The 6,639-nt window shown below is 42.9% G+C and overlaps 1 long non-coding RNA gene across 1 annotated transcript; it reads right to left on the reverse strand.

The window, feature by feature from the left end:
* Nucleotides 1–714: 714 nt before the first annotated feature.
* On the reverse strand, nt 715–5,845 carry LOC113603684 (uncharacterized). Its single transcript, XR_008288958.1, has 3 exons — nt 5,713–5,845; nt 4,625–4,665; nt 715–843 (listed from the first exon to the last, which is right to left on the reverse strand). It is a non-coding gene; the product is annotated as an uncharacterized LOC113603684 (long non-coding RNA).
* Between the last annotated feature and the right edge of the window lie 794 nt (nt 5,846–6,639).

Raw genomic sequence — 6,639 nt, forward strand, 5'->3', positions numbered from 1 at the left:
CCTGGCCCTAGGCTGGAGTGGTCTGGCAAATCCAGTACTGGAGAGACTTCATCCCAGACATGCTTTGAATAAGCGCACCCAGTCGAGATTTGCCAGACTCTTGTCTGTCTTCACTCCATCCTTAGATCCTTTGGGCTCCAGACAAGATCAAAGGTTCCTGCTCTTCTTGGATAAAAGCCTGAGAGAGAGAGAGAGAGATTGAGATTTGTAGGAGTCTTTTCATTATAGGTCCCTGGTTACTGGAATTTGAAAATCTGGCTGTGAACACTTATTCCAGGCCAACTGTTGGCACCGATCTTGTAGCGAGGATCAACTTCTACCCCCACTCCCCGCCCCCTTTCAAGTCAAATATGGAAAAACTCCATTTGGCAGTTATTTTCCCTGAAATAGCAACAAGAAGAGAGACAAATATCCTAAGTTTTTAAAAAGGAAAACTTTACAGTGAATCAGGCGTTCTTTTACAATGTTTTTAAATAAGTAATATCTTTGATTTTGTCATCACACTCCTGATGTTTGTAATTATAAATGAGCCTCCAGACTGAGGGTACAGGTCAGTTCTAAAGCCACATTTGGGATATAAAAAAAAGTGTATTAAAAGACACACAGCCAGAGAGAAGAGAGTTTAAGTACAACCATGAGTCAGAAAATAGAAAAGCCAAGGTAAATAAGCTCCCTGCAGGGACGGCTCTGGGGACAGGGTTCGGCTTACCTTGAGACTGGGTGTTTCCTCTCTCCAATCCAGAGGGCACCTTGTAATACAGTGTTTTTCTTTGGAGAGTGAGTGCCCTCACAGAAGGGACACCTTGTTTCTTCTCTTTCAGATACACACTCTCTTGTCTCCTACTGCAGGGATCAGAAAAGAGAGAAAAGAGAGAGAAAGATCCATTTAAATCCCTTTCTTTGTTGCCTTTAGAGATCTTGTAGCTGCTGGATGCATGACCTAGACATACCACAGGTATGCAAACTTAGCTGTGCCTCTTTTAAATTTTATGGTTTTCATCCATTTTTCCTGTCCTTCAGTCCCAATTTTCATTTCCACTGATCTGACACTTGGTTGAATCAACTTGAATGATGTAGAAAGGGAAGCAGGGGCACAGGAATCAGGGATGGGCTAAGAGGTGGTCAGGGTGTGTGGAAAAGGTTCTCAGTTAATGCCTCACACTTAGGAGTCTTCCTGACAAGTTTGGGATTTGCAGAGGTGAGTGAAGAAGGAGAGTCTTCATGGTGGAGAAGCCCGGGACTATCCCAAGGGCAAGACTACAGGTGAATAGAGACCTAGAAGCAAAGCCAACAATGAACGTGCCTCGATGAAATGAAAGGACAAGGAGGAGATGAGGGCAAGCCCTGGGAGAGAGCTTGGCCTACAAGGGACACAGTGGCCAACAAAAATGTCCTCCTGCCATCTTCTCTCTAAGGAATACCTAGAGAAACAGATGAATAATATTTACGTTTTATTTTTCATTGTAAATTTCCCAAAGCACATAAAGACCTAAATAATAAATAACTAGTATGCATAATCTTACCACTCTGAGGTAACAATCACAAATTTCTCTTTATTTCCTCCTCATCTGTTTTCTTTGAATCGATATATCTAATCATGTTTATACATCATTTTATAAAATTAGGACCATTCCTGATATACAGTGTAGCTTGATTTTTTAAATATAATTTATTGCCAAGTTGGCTAACATACAGTGTATACCGTGTGCTCTTGGTTTTGGGGGGGGTAGATTCCCGTGGTTCATTGCTTACATACAACACCCAGTGCTTATCCCAACAAGTGCCCTTTTCAATGTCCATCACCCATTTTCCCCTCTCCCCCCACCTCCCCCATCAACCCTCAGTTTGTTCTCTGTATTTAAGAGTTTCTTTTGATTTGCCTCCCTCTCTGTTTGAAACTATTTTTTTCCCCTTCCCTTCCCTCATGGTCTTCTGTTAAGTTTCTCAAGTTCCACATATGAGTGAAAAAATATGATATCTGTCCTTCTCTGCCTGACTGATTTCACTTAGCATAATACCCTCCAGTTCTACCCACATTGCTGCAGATGGCAGGATTTTATTCTTTCTCATTGCCAAGTAGTATTCCATTGTATATATAAACCACATCTTCTTTATCCATTTATCAGTTGATGGGCATTTGGGCTCTTTCCATACTTTGGCTATTGTTGAAAGCACTGCTGTAAACATTGTGGTACATGTGCCCCTTCAAAACAGCACTCTTGTGTCCTTGGATAAATTTCTTGTAGTGCTATTGCTGGATTATAGGGTAGTTCTACTTTGATTTTTTTGAGGAACACAGAAATCCAGAATTTTCATGGATTTAGAGAAGTCATCAGCTGAATGTCAGAAGTTTCTAGCACAGGTTTTATGAGAGAACTCTAGAACAATGGTGTTGCTGAGTCTCCTTCAGGTGCAGGTTTTGTGTGGAGCAGGTTTTGTGTGAGCATTCCCTTGGCTTACCAGCCCAATGCAGGGGGATGCTGCTCTAAGAAGGAAGAGGGAAGATGGAACACTGTTCTCCCAGGTGTAGTGGGAGGGAGCCCATAGGGAACTGTTCCGTGGCATAGGGGTTGGTGCTTCTGGGAGGATGCTCATTACAGTCACCACTTATTGAACATCTACTATGCACTGGGCAACAGAGCTGCGCACATACTAGCTGTCATCCTCCAAACAATCTGACAAAATAGGTGTTATTATCCATACTTCCTATGTGAGGAAACTAAGACTCCCAGAGGTTAATTTACCATCTGCAGTCACACCACTGCTAAGTGAGTGAGTGAGGGCTCTGACTTGGGTTTCCCAGGGAGTACAAGAAGAGAAAATTACAGGCTTTGAAATACACAGAAAACATGGATTTGAATCATTTTTGTTAAAACACAACTTCCTTTTGGACTATAAGAGTAAGACATATTTATCACAGAAAACTTGCCATTCATCTCTCTCTTCTCTCTGGCACTTTGGCTTGGAAAGTCTCTGTTATCTGACTCCCCCTGCCAGGAACTTACATTAATTCATTCAACAAACACTTATTTTTCAATGGCCATGTTTTAGTCACTGTTAAGGGGAGTGGAAAAAAATTGGGTAAGTTTTAGCCCCTGCCTTTAGGAAATAGTGCAACAGGACTAGGCAGCTACATGCACTCTAACCGTGACATCCATAATGATGATTACCACAGAGACCTGACGCAAGGGCTCAGGAAATACAGCTGTGAAGGGAGGAATAAACCTGCTTGGCAAGGGTCAGAGAAGGCTTCAGAACGGGCGGTATTTTCTCCCTGAGCTTTGATTATGTCGTCTTTCAAACTGGACAAGAGTGACTTCTGGTCATGGCATTCTGTAATTTTCATCTCCTTTTCTTACATGGATTTGTCACCAAGGACAGCTCTTCTCCATATGTAAGGAGCTCTGGGTTCCTAGAGCCTGATCTGGAGCCCACACTGCATGGCTGCCTTCCTGGAGCATGGCAAATGGCCTCCTTGAGTACAGTCTCTTATGCTTGTTTGGCAAGGGGAGATCTGCTCAGCTACAAGTTCAGATTCCTTCCTACTTATAGCTTCCCACCTCTTTCAATGCCCTCTGGTCTTTTAGTGGCAGATTGATGTGTTCTACCCCTCTCCACCGTCAAATTTCCTGGAAGAATAGATCCCAAGGTCAGGATTTATTCTGGTTCAGCTCTATAGACTTCCAGGACTTCATACCTTGCACAGAGAAGATGTTCAATTAATGTGCATGAATACATAATGGTTTTTTCTTTTGGAGATTTTTTGTATGCCATTTAAAAAGTACCTGCATTCAGGGGCACCTGTGTGGCTCAGTCGGTTGGGCATCTGACTTTGGCTCCCATCATGATCCATGGTTCGTGAGTTCGAGCCCCACATCAGGCTCTGTATGGACAGAGAGGAGCCTGTTTTAGATCCTCTGCCTCCCTCTCTCTCTGCCCCTTCCCTGTGCATGCTCTCTCTTTCTCAAAAATAAAAATAAAACGTTAAAAAAAGTATCTGTATTTGTTTTCTCCAATTCTCCAATGGAACAAATTACTATAAATGGTGGCTTGAGATGACATAAATATATTATCTTACAGTTCTGGAGATCAAAAGTGTGACTCAGTGGGTGTCACTGGGTTAAAACCAAGGTGTCAGCAGGTCTGTGATTCTTTCTGGAAGTTCTAGAGCAAATTTGTTCTTGTTTATTTGTTCATGTGGTTTATTTTGTTTCTGTTTTTTATCTTTTCCAGCTTCTAGGGGCTGCCCTGCATTCCTTGACTTGTAGCCCTCTTCCCTCCAGCAGTGGCTGGTTAAACTTTGCTCACATTGCATCACTTTGACACTGATTGTTCTTCCCTTTTCTGTCTTTTAAGGACCCTTGTGATTATAGTGGGCCCCTCTGGCTAATCCAGGATCATCCATCTATCTTAAGGTTTGTTGATTAGCAACCCCAATGCCATTTTGCCATGTAATGTAGCATAGTCACAGGTTACAGGGATTAGGATGAGGATACCTTTGGGGGACCATTACTTGTTTACTATGGTGCCAGGTGACTTATTATTAGTTATTATTATTATTATTATTATTATTATTATTATTTTAGGACTTCAGGACCAATCATCTACCCATGCACTTACTTACCTAGCAATTTGTTGAGCTCTTACGATGTTCCATGTGTTTTGCTAGATGCTGGGAAATCAAAGGTGTAAAATACATAATCAGAGGTCGGGGGCAAGAATGAATAACTGCAGTGCAATCTGACAAGCATTATAACGTAGGTGTGTGAAGGGGACTGTGGGGGTACAGAGGAGGGGCATTAATCCCAGACTGGAGAAAGAGATGATACCTGACCTGAGCTTTAAGGAAGCTGGGATTGGAGATGGTGGTCCATATGGAGGAGAGAGCATTTGCAAAGACCTGGGCAATATGGTATTCTCTGGGAGCTAAGATAGTTTGAGTTATTGAAACAGAAGGTGCTTTCCCCATATTCTTCCTGTACTGCCCTTAAGGAAGAGAGTTGAGGCTGAATAGATAAGCACTGGCAGATCAGGGTGGGCCTCACATGCAGATAAGGAGCTGTATGTACTTCATGCTTTAGCCACTGGGAAGAGACTGAAGAATTTAAAACAGAGGAATGATGATGGGCTGATGTTCTGGCTATGCATAAAGACCCTCCCAAGTTTAAGGTTTCATTCCCTCCAGGAGCCACACATGGTCTTCCTTTTTCTAACACGAATTTAATGCAGCCATTTTTTACCCTTGTTGTCAGCCTAAGGAAGCCTCCTGTTGGCTAAGGCTGCTTTGACGTTTTCAAAGGTGACTTTGCGGCATCTCTTCCCATATTAGTCCAGGACCCGGCCCTGAGTACCTCCAGGTGTTCAGGCTTTCCCCCAGAGCCATCTGCATGAAGGTCCTAATTAGGACAGCATCAATGAATGGTGAATGCATTTGTAGAAAATGCTCGTCTCAGCAGATTTGTTGTTTGTTTGAAGGTAGTAGCAGAAGCAATTTTGCAGCAGCTGTGGTATAGTGGCAAAAGCACTGGTTTTAGTCAGAAAATCTCACTATCTCAGCTCTGCCAGTTAATAGGCATTTGGCTTTGGGGAAGTCACATAGATTCATTGCATCTCAATTCCATAATGTAGAGAATAGGGGAGGTATTAGTCTGGCTGGTTAGCTGCTGTAGCCACAAGTTTAGTAATTTAACACAATACAAGCTTATGTCTTACTCATACCACAGTCCAACATGGCTGTTCCTGTTCATGAGGCTCTTCTGCACAGCTCTTCTCCAACTTGTGACTCAGGGGCTTAGGATCCCTCCATCTTATGGCTTCCTCACCCCCTCCACCCTGCAGTCCTCAGAGTTCTCCCCTTTTGGCCAAAAAGCAAAAGGAGAGAGCATGTTAAGGTTTGTGCAGTTTTATGGTCCAGGCCAGGAAGTGACCACATCCGTTTTGCCCACATTCCATTGGGCAGAACCCAGTCACATGGCTGCACCCAATTAACTTCAGGGGAAGCTGGGAAATTTAGTCCAGCTGTGTCCCAGTGGGGGAAATCCAATGGTTTGGTTTACCAAATACCTAGTCAGCCTTTCTAACTATATATACTATAACAATACAGTTGTTTCTAGAATTAAGTCAGATAAGTAAGTGCTGGTGCTGAGAGCAGTGCCATGTACATGGTAAATATGGAATGTGAGTTTTTGTGCCCTGCAAAGGGTGCCTGGGAGAACAGATGCTTCAGGAAGGAAATGTAAATTGTGGGTTGTGAGAGAAGTTCTCCTTTGTGGTTTCTTTTAGAGTGTATCAGGAAACAATATTCAGTAAGAAATAGTCCATTAGAATCAGTAAAAAAAAACTTAAACAGAAAATAGTCCATTAGCCCTGGCACCCTTAGGAAAGAGCTCTTTGTCTGACAGACACAGAGCTGCTTCCTGGCTCTGATAGAAGCAGTGTCCCTATCCATCCTCATCTGCCTTTGCTGTTTCTTTTCCAATTAACTGTCCCCCGCCCACCATCCCCAAGTGACACACACTAATTCCCCTCATAGAGGATTATAATGGGGGCTGATTCAGGAATGATGGGTGGGGAGAGGGGATTAAATCAGGCAAGATAATTTAGAGGAATAAATAAGGCAATATAGGTCATCTAAAGGAG

This window comes from Acinonyx jubatus, chromosome B4, assembly GCF_027475565.1.
Source record: "Acinonyx jubatus isolate Ajub_Pintada_27869175 chromosome B4, VMU_Ajub_asm_v1.0, whole genome shotgun sequence".
Classification (NCBI taxonomy): Eukaryota; Metazoa; Chordata; class Mammalia; order Carnivora; family Felidae; genus Acinonyx; species Acinonyx jubatus.